The 23,716-nt window shown below is 41.9% G+C and overlaps 1 protein-coding gene across 5 annotated transcripts in view; it reads right to left on the bottom strand.

Annotated features, from left to right (window-relative positions):
- Window positions 1-23,716, bottom strand: part of LOC127628001 (interferon-inducible GTPase 5-like) — a 187,664-nt gene that overhangs the window by 6,182 nt on the left and 157,766 nt on the right. For 2 of the 5 annotated variants that reach the window (XM_052104645.1, XM_052104650.1), the window contains exons 1-2: window positions 2,971-3,034; window positions 107-191 (exon numbers count right to left, since the gene is read on the bottom strand). The exons of 1 other annotated variant lie outside the window; for it this stretch is intronic. The gene's annotated coding sequence lies outside the window, so the exon portion shown is untranslated. Of the gene's footprint in view, window positions 1-106; window positions 192-2,970; window positions 3,035-23,716 lie in introns of those variants that run through there. 2 more of the 5 variants (XM_052104651.1, XM_052104652.1) reach the window with 1 other exon arrangement.

Genomic DNA, 23,716 nt, shown 5'->3' with positions numbered 1-23,716 from the left:
CTTCAGGAGGTTGTATTTCTTAGCTGCATACGTCATCTAGGATGTCTCGTTTCAGAAAAGAGAGTTGGACACTTCGAATGCAGCCTTATGCAGAACTTATTCTTACCTTTACACTTCAGAGCAAGCGTCACAATCAGTTATACTCTCAACACCAAAGTAATGATAGTAGATGAAGATGTGATGTGTTTTTCCTATGAAAGTAAAACAGAAATTAGACAGAAGAGTAAACAGATGATGATCCACACAAACTCTTTATATTTTATTGCTATAGATCACCACAGTAACATGGATAAGAGTAAACTAAAGGTTTGGTCTCAAGTTCAGTTCCTGACACCAATATATAATATAATTAATATCAAATATAATATAATATAATATAATATAATACAATTATATGTCAGTTTCAGTTCAGTTCGCTACAGACAAAATTACTGCATTGTTTACTTCATATTCATTCTTAGCTCTACATTTTATTTTCACACATTTAATCTCTGCAATTTCCCCTTCTGTCACTCACTCGACTTGAGCCTGCAAGCAAGCTGCCCCGGGAGGAGGCAGACCCAGCCTTCTCGTTGCTGTGTCCGGTACGTTCTTTGCATATCTATTTGGACCGCACGCAGAGCTCTAGATGTTCTGAGCAGCTCTTAGTCTGCTTCGGTGGACGGCGGAAAGGGAACAGCATCTGCAAACTGAGGTTAGCTCACTGGGTCGTTGATGCTATTTCCTTAGCTTATCACACCCAGCCCATGCCCGCACCCTTGCTGGTTCGAGTACACCCTACCAGAATTGTGGCATCCTCGTGGGTACTGGCCCATGGCACCTCCTTAGCAGACATCTGCAGAGCAGCGGACTTGGCAACACACAATACCTTTGCCAGATTTTACAATCTCAGGGTCGAGTCGGTCTCATCCCGTGTTTTGACAGGTCCGAGCCGTTAGAACTCAGTAACGCGGCACAACTGCACACAGCCCCCTTCACCAAGTTGATCCAGTGCACCTTCTATCCCAGGTTAGCTACTAAGCGTCGCTCCCTGGATGTTCTCCTCCCTAGCCTTCTGGCCGGTGAATTCAGTGGAGCAATTCGCAGCCAGACCCACTACGAGTCACAGGTGCTCTGTACTGGGGTCGGGCTCCACGGGCTTAGTTCCCTTTTCAGGAAAACTCCCTGTGATGTATTTCCCGCGGTACGGTCCCCCTGTCGGCGGACCCGTGTTTCCCATCAGCAGCCCCGCTGCCCCGGTCGCCGTGCTTGTAGAATCCCCCCTCATTAGGCTGGACCTACCACCACGCCATTTTCACAAACCTTGTGGTGTATTTGCCACATGTTACCTCCCCCTAGACTGGGCAGGATGCATCCTCCACAGGGTCTTTTCCTCCTGAAAGAATAGGACCGGGAAAGACCACCATCCCTGATGCGTTGCATAGCTTTAAGATAGCCCCAGCCGCTTCAGATCCTATGTGAGAGACATAGTGAGAGAAAAGGCCACGGCTGCCGGTCTTGCTCCCATGCTAGTCATGTAGTGCCTGATCCCCCCCTCAGGGGTGTGGGGAACCTAAGTTCTGTTTGTGGCATCTCTTTGGGGACGTTGAGGAGGGCTACTTGCAGCTGACACAGTTGCCTGCTTGCACCTGTCTCCACAGTTCGCGTAACACGATCAGTGCATAGCGTTTTTAGATGGGACCCCTTGTATCATTTCATTCAACACAACGTTGAGTGAGTGACAGAAGGGGAACGTCATGGTTCAGAAATGGTCAAAGTAATCAACACATAACGTCATGGTTACTGTTGTAACCTCCTTTCCCCGAGGGGGGGAACGATACGTTGTGTCCCTCCTGCCACAGCACTAGACCTACCACTGTAAAGGGCCATACCTTATTTTCGGCTCCTCAGTGCAAAATTCTGACTGGCACTCGCTGCCCCACTTCCCTTCATACACGTATGTCCGGGGCGGGGCATGCAAATTCTGTCTGCCAACTTGACATTGGCCTTTTCTCAGGTTCAGAGGTACGTTTGGCGTCCCAGGAAGACCCCTTGTGTCCCCTTGTGTCACTTCATTCGACACAACGTTGAGTGAGTGACAGAAGGGGAACGGAGGTTACAACAGTAACCATGACATTATGTGTTGATTTCCATCTTTCACCTTTACAGACTCTTTACAGGTCTGTTTGAATCATGAGACACTAGAATTAATAACAGAAATATCAGGCGACCTTCATATACAGTTTATAGGGCAGATATGGGCTAGTTGTCACACTTTGTACTGCAGTAAATATGTTTTATTGAAAGTCAATTTCTGTCTAGACAAAACTTTGAAGTCTTGACTACAAAACAGCTGTTGAACATTTTCACCATTATTGACCAGGAAAAAAGATACAGTTCATTGAACACATGTTGAACTTTAGTGACAACTTGCCCCAATAGCACAATTTAAAAAGTTAAACAAATATAAGGCACAAAAGATCATAAAACAACTAAAATAAAAAAGTAAAAAAACATCAAAATATTATTTTAGGCAAAAAATATTTACACACAAATATTAATAAATACAAAGATTTGTTTCTGCCTTTCTACTATAATTAATTTATATACAAGTTTGATTTGATTGTTTTGTGGTTTTCACAAGAGCTTTAACAAAAATAAGATGATAGTGAAAATTGACTTTGGAGGACAGAATTAATAAAATATATTCTAGTTTCAGAAGGTTTTGAACTACATATTTAAAACCAACAAAGAAGATATCTTATAGAAAACATTCTGTGATGCATTAACTGCCTTCAGTTCACTTCAACTTCTGTTGCATTATCCCAATAGTTCAAAAATGAAGATATCATTTAAATACCTTTATTAAAAAAATAAATGAAGGTATTTTAACATTTCAGTTGCACTATAATACAAACATCAAGATTTCAATGAAATTAAAATAAATACACACATTTTTATTTTATTTGAAAGTTAAAAGTGTTTATTCACCTTGTGAAGGGCTTGAAGAGAGGAAATATCCACAGCAACACTCTGAGATCTCTGCATGTGTGTGAATCTTCTGTGTACTCAAGAAAAGCTTTTCTAATGAGTCACATGGGTCATGAGTTTTTAGGGGAGGGGAGGGGGAGGAAGTTTTTGAGATGTTACTGATGCAATGTTATTGCTGTATATAATGCCATTTGCTTTTAAAAATACTCTTTATATCTGTCGTCCATTTGCCATGTCAGTTACTGCACAACATAGTATTTACTGGTAAAAACATCATTGTGCTTCCAGCACACCAAAGATACACACATAGATTGCTGAAATCATCTTTGTCATTGTCAGTAGATGTTGATAATGACACAGAGGGGAATTATAGTAGTAATACATTTAATAAGACAAGTACTGTATATACAGTTATAGTCTGATAATCTCATAATCACATTTTGGCTAGTGCTATCACATGTTCTTTTATGATCAATAGGTATGGAATTGTGTTAAATGTCCTGCATGACTTTCTCTGTCCATTTATGCAAATCATCTTTTTTAGACTCTGTCTTTTGTGTATTCTGGTTAGACCTGTTTTGAGAGTCAATGAGAGACGGAGAAGGAAAAACAAAAGCAGGATTATGAGTCTTATTTCTTCCCACTGAAAGTGTTTTTGAGTACATGAGCGGGATATTTGAGGTTACTTAAGAGGGTGTCTGGAGGATCTGTTCATGTTTACAGTGTCAGTGTCAATAACATTCAAGTCAAGGCAAATTTCATTTATTTTATTGCAGTAACTAAGTGTGAGAATAAAATATGGCTTATACAAGGTGTCCAAACAAAGACAACATACTCCATATAGTCAGGTATTATTATTGTACTTTATACATTATTGCACTTCATTTAGATCATAAGATCATTTATACTTGATCTGATAGAAAATGTGCAAATTCACCAAGGAAATCAGAATACCGCCCTGGTGATCTGTATACTGTAGCAAGTGCAAAAGACGACAGAGATTTGTATATTTATATCTGACTGTCACATTTAACTAATGTCACTGTATGTCGCTGTGAATTACATGATACAGCAAAGACACTTTAAACATCTTATATATTAACATAATGCCAAGCATCTGAAGGTTAAAAGTTAAAGTAGTGGAGGAATGGGTTTCAGCTATTATGTGTTTGAATTATGAAAGACAATATTGTTTTACTTGTACTGCACAACGAATAAACACTCCTTTATTTGTGTAACACACCGTGAGACAAACTTTACAATTTGACAACATTGTGAGAAAAGGTATCCAAACAAAGATAATATACTCCATATAGGCATGTATTATTTATTGTACTTTATAATTTATTTTCTCAGTTAAAAAAAATACACAATAGAAAGACAAATAAAGAAACATGTTATAATCAAGCCCAACATTTATGTGAACAGATAAATATCCAATTTATAAACTAGTTTCACTGGATAATTGAATAATCTATTCCTCTATAATCAGTGGAGTATATGATCATGTAAACATAAATCAACACAGTTCTGTGTATACAAGCAGTTACACAATGATTTTTAGCAAGTTTAAGAATAACCATTAAAAATGTCCACATTTCTCACATTTTCCTGTTGTTATAATCAAATTTTATTTAAACAGTGTGAGATTATTTTACTGATATTATATTGATTTTTACTGTTATAAAGCTATTTAAATCAAATTAAAGTCATAATGATACATAATTCCAAATATAATATTGACACAAATACACCAGGCTCCCCAGTAATCCAATCACATTGCTCAAACTCACCAGAGTACGAATCACCCGTACCTGCAGCCAATTCAATATACCAATCAGCACCTCTATAAGAAGCACACACAAACACTGCAGGATATTAACCCTTTCTCCAACGATCTCCTGTGGATTACACAACCATTCTCCAGTGATTTCCTTTGAAAAACTCATCTGTGCCCAAGGGATATCCTGGGAAACACTTGTCCTCTCTCCAGCGATCTCCTGTGGTATACTCACTCGTTCTCCAACATCCTCCTGTGGGTTACTTACCAATGCTCCGGTGCTCACCTGTAATACATTCACCTGTGGATTCACCCTCACCAAGTGAACACCTTCCTTGACATTAGCTCACCTCTGTGAATCTGGCTTAGTCTTTCACCCTCCATCTCCACCAAGAACTGTACTTTACCTGTCTGCCTTCATTTGTGCACAATTTGTAAATAAATGCCCCTGCTTGGGTTCAAAACAAATACATTTTAAAGGTTATTTAAAAAATATGTTAAGTACCCCCGAATAGTTTAGAACATTAGAACAGTAATGAACACTGGTAGAAATTGTATGGCTGGCACCAGAATATCTATGCCCAAAAGGCGTATTTTTGGTAAAAGTCAAAGAACTCTGCAAGAACCAACGTCATAAAACTCTCACACAGAAGTGTATCTCCACCTGAGACAACACACCCTAATGAGAAAGGACCATAAAAACAAATCTCACTCACATCTGCCCCCCCTCTCACCTCAGGTCATTTAGGGTCACCAAAAACAAAGTTATGACTAATCCTGTTCTGTAATGTAAAAGGTTGCTGAACATACATGTTTGGTATCATTCAAGAGGTCTCAGTGCAACTGGTAAAACGGTGTCTGTGTTTACCATTGCCAGACACTGCTCAAATATAAGATTCATGCAACAACAAAGCTGCATGATGATCTGCAGGAGAAGCTACATGACCTCAGATTGCTGCGGAGACCAGGCCTCCAGTACCCGGCGTTGCCTGATGCCGGAGGCCTGGGGAGAGGACGTCTTAAGCGTTGTGCGATGAAGCGGAAGTGCAGCAAGAGGGCAGGGGTCCATGCTAGGCTAAAAACAAACCCTAGACGAATGGCTCTCCTGTCTTTATCTTTATCTTTATCTTTATTTTGTTTTGAAAGGGGACAGTGTACATTAATCAACATTGAAACAATGTAAATGTACCCGAGTTAGCTCAAAAGTGCTAATTTTCATCGGTAGTCCCCCAGCCGGGTGTAAAAAAGGCAACCTTAAAAATAACCACAGGTATAAAATCACAAAAATACAATTAAATACAACACATTATGGTTAAAAAATACAATTCATATTAAAATAAATAAATACACAATGTATAAGTGTACACAGAAAGCATTAGTGACTACAAGATTGGCTCTCAACCAGCCATTTGTTTGCATTCTTTTTGAATGAAAAGAATGACAAGGACTCTCTGATGTTTTCAGGCACTGTGTTCCATTGCTGCGCTGCTCTTCACGGAGAAAACAGACTGACCAAAAGCTGTTTTTCTCCGGGGGATATATGCAGTCTTCCCTCACTGCCCCTCTGGTTACCCTAATCTCACTAGATCTAAAATGTATAAAGTCACATAGTGGAGGAGGTGCTAGACCATGTCTGATTTTGTAAATTAAACAGATGTTTTTGTATTTAATTAGATTATCCCAAGTAAGTAACTGATATTTCCTCAGAATACTACAGTGGTGGTAGTGGTATGGTTTTTTATCCAGTATTTTTAATGATTGTTTGTATAATGTTTTTAATGGTTTTATTGTTGTAGAGTGAGTATTGGACCAGCTTATTAAACAATATGTTATGTGAGATAAAATCATAGAAAAGAAATATAATTTAGCAGCTTCTGTTGAAAGGAAGTCTCTAATGAATCTGAAGTTCACTAGACTGAACTTAATCCTATTACTAACTTTTTTTATGTGAGTTTTGAAATTTAGGTTAGAGTCTATATATAGTCCTAAATATTTATATTCTGTGACGACCTGTAATCTTTCTCCAGATAATACAATTTCAGGTTTTATATTTATATTATTTTTTGAAAAGAACATAGCTACTGTTTTGGATATATTCAATTGCAGACAAAATTGCTCTAACCAGGTTGAGATCAGTGACATGGCCTCTGTAAGTTTTGAGGCAACTTCCTCTGTGGATTTTCCATAGGCCAAAACAGCAGTGTCGTCTGCATACATCAAAGTGTCACAGGTTTTACACAAAGATGGTAAATCATTAATGTATAAACTGAAAAGAATTGGACCTATAATTGAACCCTGTGGAACACCAGTTGATAATGGTAAAGGGGTAGAACTATATTGGTCAATTCTTACACTTTGTGAACGAGATAAAAGGTATGAATTAATGAGGTCAATGAATTTTGGGGAAAAATTAAATGCATGAAGTTTATGCAGTAAAACTGAATGGTTAACTGTATCAAATGCTTTACTGAAGATCTAAAAAGATTGCTCCCACTACCCCTCCATTGTCCATATTTGATTTAACCTTTTCTAGAAAATAACATATTGCTGTCTCTGTGGAATGATTAGCCCTAAAACCAAACTGCATTGAGTGCAAAGGAAAAGAACTGCAATTAAGATGATTGGTGATTTGTCTAGCAACCAGTTTTTCAAAGACTTTAGATACTGTTGGCAAAATACTAATAGGTCGGTAATTAGATGAAAGAAGGGCGTTACCACCTTTAAATATAGGAATGACACTAGCAAGTTTCCATGACTCAGGAAATTTCCTTGATCTAGTGACACATTAATGATGTGCGTTAGTGGTCCCAAAATTGACTGACCTATTTGTTTGAGCATGAGTGTATCCATCCCATACACGTCTTTTGCTCTTGAAGACTTAAGCTGTGTAATTACCTTTTCCACATCAGATATGGATACAAATTTTGGATGTAGTGGGGGCTCAATTAACAAATCTGAACTCATAACAGGTAAGTTGTTATGTTTCATAGGGAAACTTTTGGCTATGGTATCAACAGAATCAACAAAATACTCGTTTAGTGTCTGTGCCACAGCAGATGGATCCTGCATAAGCATCCCATTGTTCTTTAGTTGTATTAAGTTGTTACTAGAAGAAGTTTTACCTGTTAGTCTATTGATCTGTTCCCAAATCGCTTTTGAGTTACCATGACAGTTTTTAATAATTGTAATAAAAAGTCTGCCTTTGCTTTTCGTAATTGTCTTATCACTTTATTCAGTAACGAAGCAAATTTTTGTCTGTCACAAGATAGTTTTGACTTTATGGCTTTTTAAGGGCATTGTCTCTGTCTTTCATTAATTGTTTGATATCATCACTGAGCCAGGGAAAAGAATGCTTTCTGTTTTTATGTTTAATTATCACAGCAAATTCTTTAATTTTTGTTTGTAAGCATTCAGTGAATTTCTGACTAATTATTTCCAATTCATTGTCCATTAATAAAGTGTCCCAGTTCATATTTCTTATTGCTGTGTGAAATTGTTCTTGGTTGCTCCTTGGAATGCCGATGAACTCCTTTTTTCCGAATAAGCTGCAAATCGCTTTCTGGTTAATTTTCTTGTTATCAGCACCATGTTATGATCTGAGAGTCCAGTTAACATATTAAACGATTTTGTGATCCGTTCCGGATAATTGGAGAAGATTAAGTCAATTAGGGTGCTACAATTGTTTGTGATCCGTGTTGGTCCTTTAACCATCTGGACAAGATTAAATCCATCCATAATTTGCTGCAGTTTTTCCTTGCACTGTTATCGTCCCAGTGTAGATTAAAATCACCCATCACTATAACCTCCTTTTTAAAATCACACTGCTTTAACATTTCCTTAAACTTATCATAAAAGTCTATTTTAGCAGATGGTGGTCGATATAAGACTAATAATGTGAGAGACATCTGAGGTGCAAGAGATAAATTTAACCCAACGCATTCTAGATCAATTGGGGTTTTCCACTGGATTTCACTGCACTGTATGTTATCTCTCACATAGATCATAACCCCTCCCCTTTGGCATCAGCTCTATCTCTCCTGTAGGAGACGTACCCCGGAACTAAAAGCGCAGCAGTAGGGGAATTTTTGTGCAGCCAAGTTTCGGATAGGCAAAAATAATCCAGATTTGATTCAGTCATCATGTGGATAATTTGATCGCTTTTTGATTTTAAACTTCGGATATTTAGATGTCCGCCAAAGAGACCTTTTGGTTTGACTTTTTGATCCCAGATTATGCGTGCATTGTTTACAGTGTGAACAACCTTCCACTTCCGGTTCATGCGTATTGCTTTATTTACTGTAAAGCATTTGTGGATGTTAGCGGTGCTCACCACGCCGGCTCCGTGAAGACCACCACCGCTGGGCCCCCCCCCGCCACATCGCCCACATGCGCGGGAGCCGCTCCCGTTGCCGCAGGATGTCCACTCGGCGAACCAGGGCGAGACCTTGAACCGTCCAGACCCAGGCGCCACACAGAAGCACCACCAAGCTCAGAGCTGAAAACGGCAGATGCATTCTCCACGGACGCGAACCGCTGCCTCCCCGGTGAATCACGCCGAAGATCCAGCCCACCATCCGCGCAGGAGCCAATCTCACCGGTCCATCTCAGCTCGACGCAGGGATTCACCTGAGCCAACGCCAGATCCCTGCAGACACCGCCCCGGCGCACCGCCGCCAAAGATGCATCGGAGCCACAGGTAGGCGCATCGGGAAGGTTTACTCTGTTTGTTATTTGGCCAGTTGGACCAGGACACTGGTGGATGTCGCCCGACAAAAGTAGGCAAAGGCATATTATCATGGCATTGTTTGTTGATTTCTTACAGGGTGTTTCTTTGCGTTTTCTTCTTTGATGGTTGCGATTTGAAACTGCAAGTGTGACAGCCAAGGTGTACTCTCCGTACCCAAATACGCCATTGTCTATCCTGCTCTCAGATGTTTGCTCCCTGGACAATAAACTAGACCACAGCCGACTCCAGCAGACTACGCAGTGTGAGTTTAGAGACTGCTGCGTCTTTGTTTTCATGGAGATGTGGCTCAGCGACAGAGTTCCGGATGCCGCCATTCAGCTAGACGGGCTCGTCTCTTTTCGTGCCGACAGAAATGCAGCTCTGTGCGGTAAGACTCACGGTGGTGGCTTCTGTGTTTACATCAACTCGGATGGTGCAAAAACTCTATGCAAGTCTCGCTCCATGCAAGTGGAATTTGTGACTGTTAGATGCAGACCTTTTTATTTACCACAGGAATCTTGGCGGAGCCCCTCCCCCAACTCGGCTACTCAGACCACATCTCTGTTATGCTAATCCCAGCATACAGACTGCTCATCAGGTGCACAAAACTGCTTCAGAAGCAGGTGAAAACCTGGCCAGCAGGAGCATCTCTGCTCTTCAGGACTGTTTTGAGTGTACTGGCTGGCACATGTTCAGGGAGGCTGCAACATATGTTGACTCTACCAACTTGGAGGAATACACAGCATCAGTGATCAGCTACATCAGCAAGTGCATTGTTGATGTCACTTTCTCCAAGACCATCACCACACGCTCCAACCAGAAGCCGTGGATGACTGCGGAGGGGCGTGCGCTGCTGAGGAATCTAGACTCCGCCTTCAGAGCAGGTGACAAGGCAGCCCTAAGAATAGCGAAGAATAGCCAAACTGTCCCGGGCCATCAGAGAGGCAATGTGAGCACATGCCCAGAGAATCCACAGTCAATTCCAGGAGAGCGGCGACACGCGGTGCATGTGGCAGGGCATTCAGGCCATCATCAACTACAGGACAAAATCAGTAGCCTGTGACAAAGATGCCTCCCTTCCAGAAGCACTCGGTTTGAGGTACAGAACGACGTGGTGGTGAGGAAGACCACCCCTCCTCAAAACTAAAAGGTGTTCTGTCTTACCATGGCTGATGTGAGGAAATCTCTACATAGAGTCAACCCACGGAAGGCTAATGGACCAGACAACATTCCCGGCAGAGTGCTCAGAGGATGTGCAGACCAGCTGGTAGATGTTCTTACCGACATGTTCAACATCTCTCTGAGCAGTGCCATCATTCCAAGGTGCTTCAACGCCACCACCACATTAAGACCCATCTGTCCCCCTCACTAGACCCCCTGCAGTTTGCGTATCGTATCAACCATTCAGCAGACATTTTACATTTACATTTATGCATTAGGCAGATGCTTTTATAAAAAGCGACTTAAAGAGCCCTTTATTACAGGGACAATCCCTCTGGAGCAACCTGGAGTTAAGTGCCTTGCTCAAGGACACAATGGTGGTGGCTGTGGGGATCGAACCGACAACCTTCTGCTTTACAGTATAGTGCTTTAGCCCACTACGCCACCACCACTCCAGGTCAGACGACGCCATCGCCACCACCCTCCATCTGGCTCACACACCTAGATAAAAAGGACTCATACATTCGAATGCTGTTCATAGACTTCAGCTCAGCATTCAACACAATCATTCCTCAGCACCTGATTGGAAAGCTGAACCTGCTGGGCCTGGACACCTCCCTCTGCAACTGGATCATGGACTTCCTGACTGGGAGACCTCAGTCAGTCTGGATCAGGAACAGCATCTCCACCACCACCACACTGAGCACTGGGGCCCCCCAGGGGTGTGTACTCAGTCCACTTCTGTTCACTCTGCTGACTCACGACTGTGGAGCAATGCACTGCTCGAATCACATCATCAAGTTCGCCAATGATATGACTGTGGTGGGTCTCATCAGCAAGAACGACGAGTCAGCGTACAGAGAGTAGGTGCAGCGGCTAACAGATTGGTGTAGAGCCAACAACCTGTCTCTGAATGTGGACAAAACAAAAGAGATGGTTGTTGACTTTAGGAGAGCACAGAGTGACCACTCTCCGCTGAACATCGACGGCTCCTCTGTGGAGATCGTCAAGAGCACCAAATTCCTTGGTGTTCACCTGGCGGAGAACCTCACCTGGTCCCTCAACAACAGCTCTATTACCAAGAAAGCCCAGCAGCATCTCTAATTTCTTCGAAGGCTGAGAAAAGCACATCTCCCAACCCCCATCCTCACTACATTCTATAGAGGGACTATTGAGAGCATCCTGAGCAGCTGCATCACTGCCTGGTTTGGGACTTGCACCGTTTCGGACTGCAAAGCCCTGCAGAGGATAGTGAGGACAGCTAAGAAGATCATCGAGGTCTCTCTTCCCTCCATCAAAGACGTTTACACGAAACACTGCATCCGCAAAGCCACCAGCATTGTGGATGACCCCACACACACCTCACTCAAACTCTTCACCCTCCTGCCGTTTGGCAAGAGGTACCGAAGCATTTGGGCCCTCACGGCCAGACTGTGTAACAGCTTCTTCCCCCAAGCCATCAGACTTCTCAATACTCAGAGACTGGACTGACACAAAAGACAAAAAGACAAAGATCCCCCATTTAGCCTTAACAGACTGTAGGGGTAAGTGCTGTTAGCGAGCACCTATGAAGGCCGGAACGGTACACGAGAGGCAAGTGCTGTTAGCTAGCACCACGCCCGACTGCCTTTGTCTCCCCAGTGTTGCACTTTAATTTATTATCACTTTATACCTGGCTGCTAACTCAATAACTGCTATGTCCATAGAATATTATTTTATAGAATGTTATGTTTACATTTAGCATTTTTAGAAAGTGTCATCTTTTTGCATTACTCTGATTATAAATGTGTACTGGTCGGTGCTGCACTGTCTCTCACTGTCTCTTACTGTGCCTATTGTCCTGTTGCTTCTAGTAATTTATTGTATTGTCCCATACGTTTGCATGTGCACTTTATGTAGAAATTTTATTTAGTCTGTGTAGTCTCATGTGGTTCTGTGTTTGTCCTATGTTGTTTTATGTAGCACCATGGTCCTGGAGGAACGTTGTCTCATTTCACTGTGGACTGTACTAACTGTATATGGTTGAATGACAATAAAAACCACTTGACTTGACTTGACTTGCTGTATGCAGATTAGGTGTATTCTTTGTAAACATCAAACGACCTACTCAATCATGTTTTCAAAGGTCTACTCACAACTCCCTAAATTGTAAACCAAATCCTAAATAACATTAAACATACACATCTGCAATATCAATAGAATCATTTGGAACTTAAGGAAGGATGGCAGAGGAGCTCAGGGTCTCTGTAGCCAGAAAACCCTCGCAGAAAACATTGTGTGTCGTTTTTAATCTACCAGGTATGCAATTTGAATGACTTATGTTTGGAAAATGTTTGAATGGAATGCAACTTTATATTATTATGCTTGGCTCACTGAAAGCTTTGAGTTTGATTTATTAATTTTATTGGATTGTTTGAATGTATTACTATTACCAGGTAAAATAAATGGTTATTATTATTCATTCTGGAGAACTGTTTTCTAGTATATTTCTTATTAACTACAAATCTATGGTCAGAGTTGGCTTAACTAAGCTACTTCAGAAGTAACCCATTAGTTAAATATGTACTAAATGTCTAAACGGCAAACCGAGAATCTGTAAAATAGAACTTAATTGACTGGGGCTAAATGGTGAGTCGAGAATCTATACTGGACTTAGCCAAATAAGATTAAACACATAAAGTCAAGAACCTATAAGACTTAGTGTAAAACGTACTAATATCTGAAACTGACGAATTTGTAGCTAAAGGACCTGCATCCGGCACAGAACCCAAATAACATTGAAAAAACAAATGCAGTCTAGAAGAGAGAATTACTAAAAATAATAAGATACAAAAATTCAGAGCATAGATACAACAAGGTTTTTTTTTTTTTATAATAGGAGTCAGATGAAATAAAGAAAATAATTAATGATAAAACATGGAACTCAAATCAAATAATCAAAGTATTATTTACAGTGAATAAAAAGACAGCAGGTTCCTTCAGCCACGCTATTGGAAGCCGCCATTGGACCAATAAGTGGACCTTACAAAATGAAGCTACTAGAGCCTAAAATCTGCCTGATTTAATTACACTGATTTATTCAGTGTAGCTATCAGCACATTCCTTGCATCTTCGGGGGGTTGTGGCAACTTGACGTAGCAGGCGTGAGCGCTGGACCATGGAGCAGAGATGGGCTTGCTTGTCAAGTCAAGTAAATTTTATTTGTATAGCGCCCTTCACAACACACAGCTTTACAGAAGATCAGCATTAACAGACGATAAAACTGTAATGTCTATAAAGTCGATGAATCATCATTGTGTAATTAGATAAAATATGATTCTTAATCGTGTTTAAAAATAATTAAATAATAGTTGTATTAATAACCCCAGTGAGCAGCTGTAGGCGACTGTGGCAAGGAACACAAAATTCCATAAGATGTTGATTAATGGAGAAAAATAACCTTGGGAGAAACCAAACTCACTGTGGGGACCAGTTCCCCTCTGACTAACCCCACCCTAACCCTAAACCAGACTCACTGTGGGGGCCAGTTCCCCTCTGACTGACCCCACCCTAACCCTAAACCAGACTCACTGTGGGGACCAGTTCCCCTCTGACTGACCCCACCCTAACCCTAAACCAGACTCACCGTGGGGGCCAGTTCCCCTCTGACTGACCCCACCCTAACCCTAAACCAGACTCACTGTGGGGGCCAGTTCCCCTCTGACTGACCCCACCCTAACCCTAAACCAGACTCACTGTGGGGACCAGTTCCCCTCTGACTAACCCCACCCTAACCCTAAACCAGACTCACTGTGGGGGCCAGTTCCCCTCTGACTAACATCATGAATATAATGTAAATTTTACTTGTGTATAGTTAAAATCATAGCTTAAAATGATTAAACTAAGTAAGTGTTAAGGGTCAGTGTTTAAACATCGATTTTGTTTGAACTGTAAGATTAATGACCACAGTCTTTAAAGTCCATCTTGATTAATTGTAGAAGTTCACATAGATGCAATTGTCCTTGTTAATTGGCTGATGAAGGCTTTTGTTGGCAATAGTTAGTCTATATATTCCATTTAAAGATCGTAGTCCATCAATAGACCGAGGTGATGCAGGTTGGAGTTGGCATCAGTTCATCCTCTGAAGTCCATCATAATAGACTGAAGTGATATATGGCTGGCACCGGCTGCCATTAGATTTAATACAGAGTTAGAGATCATGCTCAATGTTTCTGGTTTCTGGTTCCGGCAGACCCAACTAAAGAAGCCCAATTGTGGGTTGGAGGATAAATTAGGTGTATGCCTGGCTAAATAGAGTCTATAGTCTAGACTTAAACTGAGAGAGTGTGTCTGCATCTCGAACAGTGTTTGGGAGACTATTCCATAGTTTAGGAGCCAAATATGAAAAGGATCTTCCTCCTTTTTTTATTTTGATATTCTAGGATCTATTAACAGGCCAGAAAATTTGCGATCTTAATGAACGTGGAATACAGCATGGTAGAAGATCACTTAAGTACTGTGGAGCTAGACCATTGAAAGCTTTGTACGTAGTTAACGGAATTTAACAGGTAACAATGTAACGATGATAAAATGGGGCTAATATGATCATATTTCTTGGTTCTTGTTAGCACTCTGGCTGCTGCATTTTGAACCAATTGAAGTTCATTTATTGATCTTGCTGGACATCCTCCCAGTAATGCATTACAATAATCTAGTCTTGAGGTCATGAATGCATGAATTCGTTTTTCGGCATCAGCAACAGAGAGCATGTGCCTTAATTTAGCAATATGGTGGAAGAACGCTGTTCTACAAACATTTGTAATTTGATTTTCAAAGAACAGATTGGTATCAAATATAACACCAGAGTTCTTCGTTGTTGAAGATGATGTAACAGTACATCCATCTAGAGTCAAATTATATTTTAGCGGCTTATTTTTAGAGTTTTTTGGTCCAATAATTAGAACCTCTGTTTTGTCAGAATTGAGTAGAAGGAAATTTCTGGTCATCCAATCTTTTATTTCATTAATACACTCTGCTAATTTAGAGAATTGTGATATCTTATCAGGTTTTGAAGAAATATAAAGTTGTGTATCGTCGGCATAACAGTGGAAACTTATTCCACGATTCCTGATAATATCTCCCCGGGGAAGCATATACATGGAGAAAAGCAGAGGCCCTAAAACTGATCCCTGTGGCACTCCATACTTTACTTTTGTTTGGTTTTACAATTCCTCATTTACATAAACAAAATGGTAGCGGTCAGCTAAATATGACCTAAACCATGTTAATGCAACTCCACAAATGCAACATAATTCTCCAGCCTATTCAAGAGAATGTCGTGATCTATCATGTCGAATGCAGCACTAAGATCTAAAAGCACTAGAAGAGAAATGCAGCCACGATCAGATGATAAGAGCAAGTCATTAGTAACTCTGATAACTGCAGTCTCTGTACTGTGATGAGGCCTAAATCCTGATTGAAATTCTTCATATATACTTTTTCTCTGTAGAAATGAACATATTTGGGAGGATACTACCTTTTCTAGTATTTTTGACATAAACGGAGATTTGAAATCGGTCTATAATTAGCAAGTTCTCCAGGATCAAGTTGTGGCTTCTTAATAAGCGGTTTGATAATTGCCATTTTAAAGTTTCTTGGGACATGTCCTAAGGATAGCGAGGAGTTAATGATATTAAGAAGAGGTTCTGATATTACAGGAGATACCTCTTTTAAGAGCTTAGTTGGTTTAGGATCTAACAAACAAGTTGTGGCTTTTGATGTTTGGATAAGTTTTGTTAGCTCTTCATGACCTATGACAGAGAAAGATTGAAGTTGCACTTGATGAAAATTATTAGGCACTGTTTTCTGAGGTGCTGTGACAGATGATTGCATAATTCCAATTTTATTTCTGATTATTTAAATTTTATCTGTAAAGAAATTCATGAAGTCATTACTTTTGAGCTGTGACGTAATATCTGGCGGCAACAATATCAAGGGTGCTAGAGAAGACTACATTTATATTTTTTGTTATTTCTTCAAGTTCTTCTGGGCTTTGAGGTTTATTGAGTGTATGAGATAGATCTGGAAGATTATTAGTGAAGCTATCTTTAGTGGTCGAAAGAATAGTTCTACCTGAACGATAGTGTGGTGTAAATTAAGTAACATTAGTTAATTGCAGCATACAAGAGACGAGGTAATGATCCGAGATGTCATCGCTCTGCTGCAGAATTTCTATATTATCAACATCAACTCCATATGAAAGAATTAAATCTAGCGTATGATTATGGCGTTGAGTTGGTCCTGTTACATTTTGTCTGACTCCAAGTGTCAGGGTAGAGACCAGGAGATCGGAGGGAAGTGATTCAAATGCGGTTTATTTCAGGTGATAATCGTATAAGGTAAGTATAGGGTGAATCTTCGGGGTGCAGGTGAAGATCGTTGGATGTACAGAGAACAACAGGTAAGCCAGATAACTTCCAACGTAGTAATATCACTCAGTATCAGTTCGTTAACCCCTCTTCTCTTCTAGGGGTGATCGGGGCCATTTGATCAGATCTCGGACATGGGCTCAGGAATCGGGTGGGAGATCTGGAGATGGCAGAACAACAGTGCATAGGGTTAGCATGAATCAGGTAAGGAAAATAGGATACTCAGGAATTCAGAGTTGACGGAGATTTCAGGATGCGGGAAGAAAAGGTCTGTTCCTGTTGGAGGCTTGACAAAGACTGGAATCGTGGTGAGTGTTCTTATGAGCTGATTAACGATGTGATAGATGATGACCAGGTGTGTGTGATTAGTATTCTGGGGAGAGTGATCTTTGAGTGGTGGATTGGAACGAGCTTGACTGATTCCTGACACCAAGAGAGTTGAGAATATCAATAAATGCTAATCCCAATGTATCATTTTCATTATCTATGTGAATGTTGAAGTCACCAACAATTAAAGCTCTATCTACAGTAACTACAAGATCTGATAAAAAATTAGCAAATTCACCAAGGAAATCAGAATAAGGTCCGGGTTATCTATACATTGTAGCAAGGGTAAAAGAAGACATAAAAGATTTTTTATTTATATTTGTATTTGATGGTGTCACATTAAGCATTATTAGTTCAAAAGACTTACATTTATATCCTGTCCTCTGAGTAACACCAAAAACTTCACTGTAAATTGTAGCAACACCTCCTCCTCGACCCTACAGACATGACTCATGTTTATAACAATAACCTGGGGGAGTAGATTCATTTAAACTAATATATTCATCCGGTTTAAGCCAGGTTTCAGTCAAACAGAGCGCATCCAAACTATGATCTTTAATCATTTAATTAATAATTAGTGCTTTGGTAAAAAAGAGATCTAGTGTTTAGTAGCCCTATTTTTATTTAGTGTATTTTTAATTTGTTTGTTTTGTTTAAGTTTGACCTTAATCAAATAATTATTTAATGATTTAGTGAGGGTATTGTATTTGGTATTTGGTAGTTCGGGGAACAGACACAGTCTCTATGAGATATCTAGGTGATACAGTCTCTATGTGTTGTAGTTTATGTGACCTGTGTGACGTCTCAAGGCAGCTAGCAGACGATCGGATTAAATACTTTGTCTGCTTCCTGACCTGAGCCCCAGTTAGTCAATTACTATCATTATTAAGAGTATGAGCCAAATTACTATAGAGGAGAGCGGCACCTTCCCTGTAGGGATGCAGTCAGTCTCTCTTTAGCAGGTCAGGTCTACCCCAAAAACTCTTCCAATTGTCTATAAATCCTATTTTATTCTTCAGACACCACTCAGACATCCAGCCATTCAGTGACACTAATCTACTATAAACCTCACCACCACGATGAGCAGGGAGGGGACCAGAGCATATTACAGTGTCTGACATCGTTTTTGCAAATTTGCACACCTCTTTAACATTATCTTTAGTGATCTCCGACATGGATAACAATTTTAGAAAATCTACGTTTAGCATTAGCCAGCACTTGTAAATTTGATTTGATGTCAGGCGCTCTGGCCCCGAAATGCAATTAACAATAGTGGCTTGAGTCTCTATTTCCACGTTCCTTACAATAGAATCACCGATAACAAGGGCTCTTTCAATATGATTCTCAGTGGGTGTATCACTGAGTGGGGAGAATTGATTGGAAACCCTAACAGGAGCGGGAGAGTGGTGTCTCGTTGCCCTACGAGTATGCCGCAGAGACTTCACCCAAATGCCCTGCTGCAGGGGCTCTATAGCCGGAACCAAAGTGTGTGTGTTGCTCTCTGTACCTCCAGCATCCGAAAAAGTATCTACCGGCTTCTCTTTCTCACTGACCTCCACTAGCGTTCGGATGCAAGTCTCTAACTCATTAACCTTCTCCGTCAGCCTGACTAATTCCTTATGTGGCAACCACAAGGACAAAGAACATTATATTTTAATCTAGACTACGCCACCCTGGGAATTTCACCCAGAGAATATTACCGCACACAGGTTCCCGACTAGAGACAGGAAGACATGGAGACACGGGTATTTATGCAAAGTACAAAAAAGTTTATTATAATTTATAATAAAAACCCGGACACAGAAAGGCTACAAGCCTCAAACAATCAAATACAAAGTTCACAGAAAGACAGCTACGGCCTCTATTTAGGAGGTGCCCTCGCAAAGGATATATTTTATTCCCTCAAACGCACTACACACTCACGCTCACAGCACAAGAGCCCCAGTGAAATGATCAGTCACGGCACACGGTGTAAACACCACCACCAAAACAGGGAGAGCAACGGTCAATTGCCCAAAAAGGGCCGCAGCTCCTGAAAAACACACACTCTCCACACCACACGCATACAACAAAGAGAAGAAAAAACAGGTTTATACAAGCTAGCAGGTGGATGGACAAAAACAAGTTCATCCACCAATAGGCCCAATCCAATATAGAAAATCAATTAATAATGCAAATAACCAAATTCAGTAGTCTTTAACCAAAAAACAAAACAAGAGAAATTAATGAAATACACAAATCAAGACGCTTCAAATGAATAAAACAATCAATTTACAAATATAATAGTTACCAAAAAGACAATTATACAAAGAAAGCAGAAGAAAAACAACCTATAACAAAACCTTAAATAAGCAAAGCGTCCAATGAGGAAGTGCGTGTAAGCACTGCAGAGAATATGAAGGTGTAATTTGAGCACAGCAGTATCAAAACAACCTATAAAAAAACAGCGGTGACACTGCACGAACTGTAGTTCTCCTGAAATTCACAAAATGATTAAAAGTCAATCTAGATCTACATATATATATATATATTTTTTTTTTTTAACAGAAGTTAGATGGTGACCTACCATAGCTGCGGGTTCAGATACCCAAAAGGACATCCTTTTTAATGGTTCACCACAGTCATCATTCACACATCAAATCTCAAACTAAAAAGACAACGCATGGCGAGTTGCTACTTGACCAGTTGCTACACTTTAACAACAATCAATTAAAACCTGTCATACCCACACCTGAAGGGCACAGACACCTGCACAACAGCCATCAGGAGGAAACCAAAACCACGTTAGTAGTGGGACACTATGGGTCGCAGCATCAAACAGTTGTCCGCTCAAAATGGTCACAGTAGCGGAATGAATTCGACCAGGGACTCCCAACTTATAAAACCATTCCCCCACTAACACCCTAGCAACAGTTTCAGCACGCTGGTCTCGAGTTGGGACCGCTAATGTATATTTAGTAAACACATCAGTCATTACGAAACATTCTCTATCCCTGTCTGAGATGCCTCCAAAACAGTGAAATCAATTGCTAGAATCTCGTTAGGCCGAGATGCCAACAGATGGCCCATATGACTCACGAGCAGCTGGTTGCGTATCTTTAGCAACCTGGCACCGCTCGCAATCTCGACACCACTGGGCCACTTCTGCTGCCATACCTGGCCAATAGCAACGCTGCCTCACCAGTTGCGCTCTATCCCCTGATGTCCATGTTCCTGATGCAACAGGGTCAACACTTCACTCCGCGAGAGAACAAGGGAGAAGGATTTGAAGAATCTCTTCTCCTCCATCAGAACGAAAACACGGCGGTACACTACACCTTCCCGATCTACCAATCTATTCCACTGGCGGAGTAAGACTAGTGTTGACTTGGGGAGCCCTCTGCGCTCATCCCCATTGGGAAAGGTCTTACTATCCCAAAACTCCAATACCTCACCAAGAACTCTGTCCAGTGCGCTGCAGGGCTCTAATATCTTCGTTAGAGTAACTTCGGTAGAGCGGACATAGCTGCCTGAAGAACATGGGGGCCTACTTCTCCCTGCCTTACAGAACACAGTATCTCCTCTGGTACACTAGTCCCAGGAAGTGGATGATCTAGCCCATGACAACCAGATGGACCCTGTCTTGAAAGAGCATCAGCATTACGATTAATTCGGCCGGACCTATACTTTCGGTCCATGCCATCCCAAAGCGTTCAACTGTATGCTTCCTGGATTTAGACCCCACAAATTCTGCCACTAACCGATGTAGGGGAGCGGCCAATTGGGCAAAGCCCTCCACAAAGCGACGATAATAACTTGCGAAACCCAAGAATGAACTCAAGTCCTTGACAGTCTCTGGGCGGCGCCACTGGGCCACTGCATCAACTTTACTGGGGTCGGTGGACAATCCCTTAGCCGAAATTACGTGTCCCAGCTATTTCACTTCCTTCTGGAAAAAGGAACACTTCCCTAGCCTAGCCTTTAACCCCTCAGTCTCCAAACGATGCAAAACCACCTCTAGACGCATCAAGTGTTGTGCCACTGATGGCGAGAACACTACAATGTCATCAAGATATAATAATAACGACTGGCACTGCTGGTCTCCGAACAAACGTTGCATTAATTGCTGAAAGGTGCTGGGGGCATTGCAGAGCCCAAATGGCATACGATTGTACTCAAATAGACCAAAGGGGGTGCAAAAGGTGGTCTTCGGCCGATCCCCTTCAGCTACCGGGACTTGGTTATATCCATTAGCCAAGTCCATAGTTGAGAACCAGCAGGCCCCTGAAAGGGCATCTAAAGATTCCTCTATGCGAGGCAAAGGAAATGCATCTTTTCGGGTTTTGGCATTTAGTTGATGATAATCTATGCACATGCGTAGGGTACCGTCCTTTTTCTTTACCAGGACTATCGGTGAAGCATAGGGGCTACAGCTCTCTCTAATCACCTGTGCCTCAAGCAATTGATTAATATGTGCCTTGACCACCTCATACTCAGAGGGCGGTATCCGGCGATAACGCTGCCGAACTGGAACATCGTCCATGAGGGGAATATCGTGAGCCAACAGACTAGTGCATCCCAAATCCCCCTCATGGGCCGAAAATACTGACTGGTATCTATGAAGCAACGCCCTCACTTGACTTACCTCCTTCCCCGATAATCCTGGCAATTCTAGAACATTAATCTGTTCCTCCATAGTAAGATCTACCTGGGGAACCTGAGTCTGGACAGTGGTGATGGCAGATCGGACCTCCGCCACATCTGGGGGCAAGCTAACTACAAGCACCTGATCCAAAGTACCTAAAGGGCTACGGGGATAAAGCATGACATCGGAAGTCCCGACGTTCACAATGGGCACATATGCAGTACCCCGAATAACCTGAATTAACGTAGGCGACGCCAATAACCCCGCAGGTAACCCTTGCTCGAGTGGCTCAAAAAGCACCGGAAAATTTGTATAGTGTTCAGAGCATGTGGCAGCGACAAATTTCACTGTGCCACCGGGTATACAACAAGCCTGGTGGCCACGAACTCTAACCTTACCAGCACGACCCTCTACAGGTTCAGTATTAATGCGACAGCAATACTGAGGTGCCTGAACCATAATGCTCGAAGCCTGGGTAACAAAAGGCACACTAAACAATGCGGGGCCATGTTGACCAAAGAGCTCCTGGTAACAGCACCGCAATACATTCATCGCCAGCACACCGGGAACTTTGTCCCCCATGCCACCAGGAGGATCTCTGACCACCAGGACCCCACACTTAGGCACCAAGGTCCCACAAAGCTCAATGTCTAACTCTACATAGCCAATATATGGAATCTCAAGCCCATTTGCCGCACGCAGCTGCAACCAATGACACATTTTAAGCTCTTCCTGCCCTCCTGGTGCAATATTTCCATGGAAACAGCTCTCTGTAATAGTGGACACCATTGAACCCGTGTCCACCAAACAGGGAACTGAAACCCCACCAAAGATGGCAACAAGATGTGGACAGGACAAAATTAATCGAGGCATGTTTTCGACGTGATTCAAAACTGAGCCCATTAACACCCCAACCGGACTGTGACTCCGCAGCCCGGTGGGACCTAGTTTTCCGACTGTTGTGCTGGGCGGGTCTGTCCCCCACCAGATCACGGGTACTACCACGGAAGGAGGCCAAGGATGAGAAGGAACTTGATCACCATCACATTCTCTAGCGAAGTGACCAGCACGTTGACATCGTCTACATATTACAGGACCCCTGCGAGGGGATGGCTTTTGCAAGGACGAACCCTGCAACTGGACAAGCCCTTGAGTAAGCTGGCCCAACTGTTCCTGTTGGTGTTTTAACATCTCTTTTAACTCGTCAAATTCCGATCTGGCCACCAAACCACTGCCCTCTACCCCAGAACGCCCTTGCATTCCATATTGGACACCATACGCTAACGGAAGGGACTGACTTCGAGCTCTCGCACCCCCAACATCCCTCCCTTTCCCACCTTATCGCTTCACTACGCACATTCAAAAAGTTACAGGACGGCTCACGGCGAACCAATTGTTTAAGCTCAAGGCGCAATGCCGGATCTAAAACAAATTCAACAAACTGGTCACGTAGCAAAACCCCTGCATTTGGCATCGCGGCTGGCGACTGCTGCTTCACCTTCTCCTGGAGGCCCATTAAGGCGAGGAGAACTCCAACAAGGTCTCCCCTCCTGTTGCCTCACGGGAGAAGAAAGCTTCTTGTAGTGCTACATACGACAAGGAACAACCATACAGGTCACGAAGTGCTGCAATAATTTTATCAGGGTCTCCCCTATCTGCATCAGAACGATGCCTAATTTCTTCCCAAGCTTCCCCCTCTAAATGATCGAAGAGGAAAAAAG

Source organism: Xyrauchen texanus, chromosome 34 (genome assembly GCF_025860055.1).
Source record: "Xyrauchen texanus isolate HMW12.3.18 chromosome 34, RBS_HiC_50CHRs, whole genome shotgun sequence".
Classification (NCBI taxonomy): Eukaryota; Metazoa; Chordata; class Actinopteri; order Cypriniformes; family Catostomidae; genus Xyrauchen; species Xyrauchen texanus.
The sequence above is the reverse complement of the archived record's forward strand: the minus strand, read 5'-3'. Positions and strand labels throughout refer to the sequence as shown.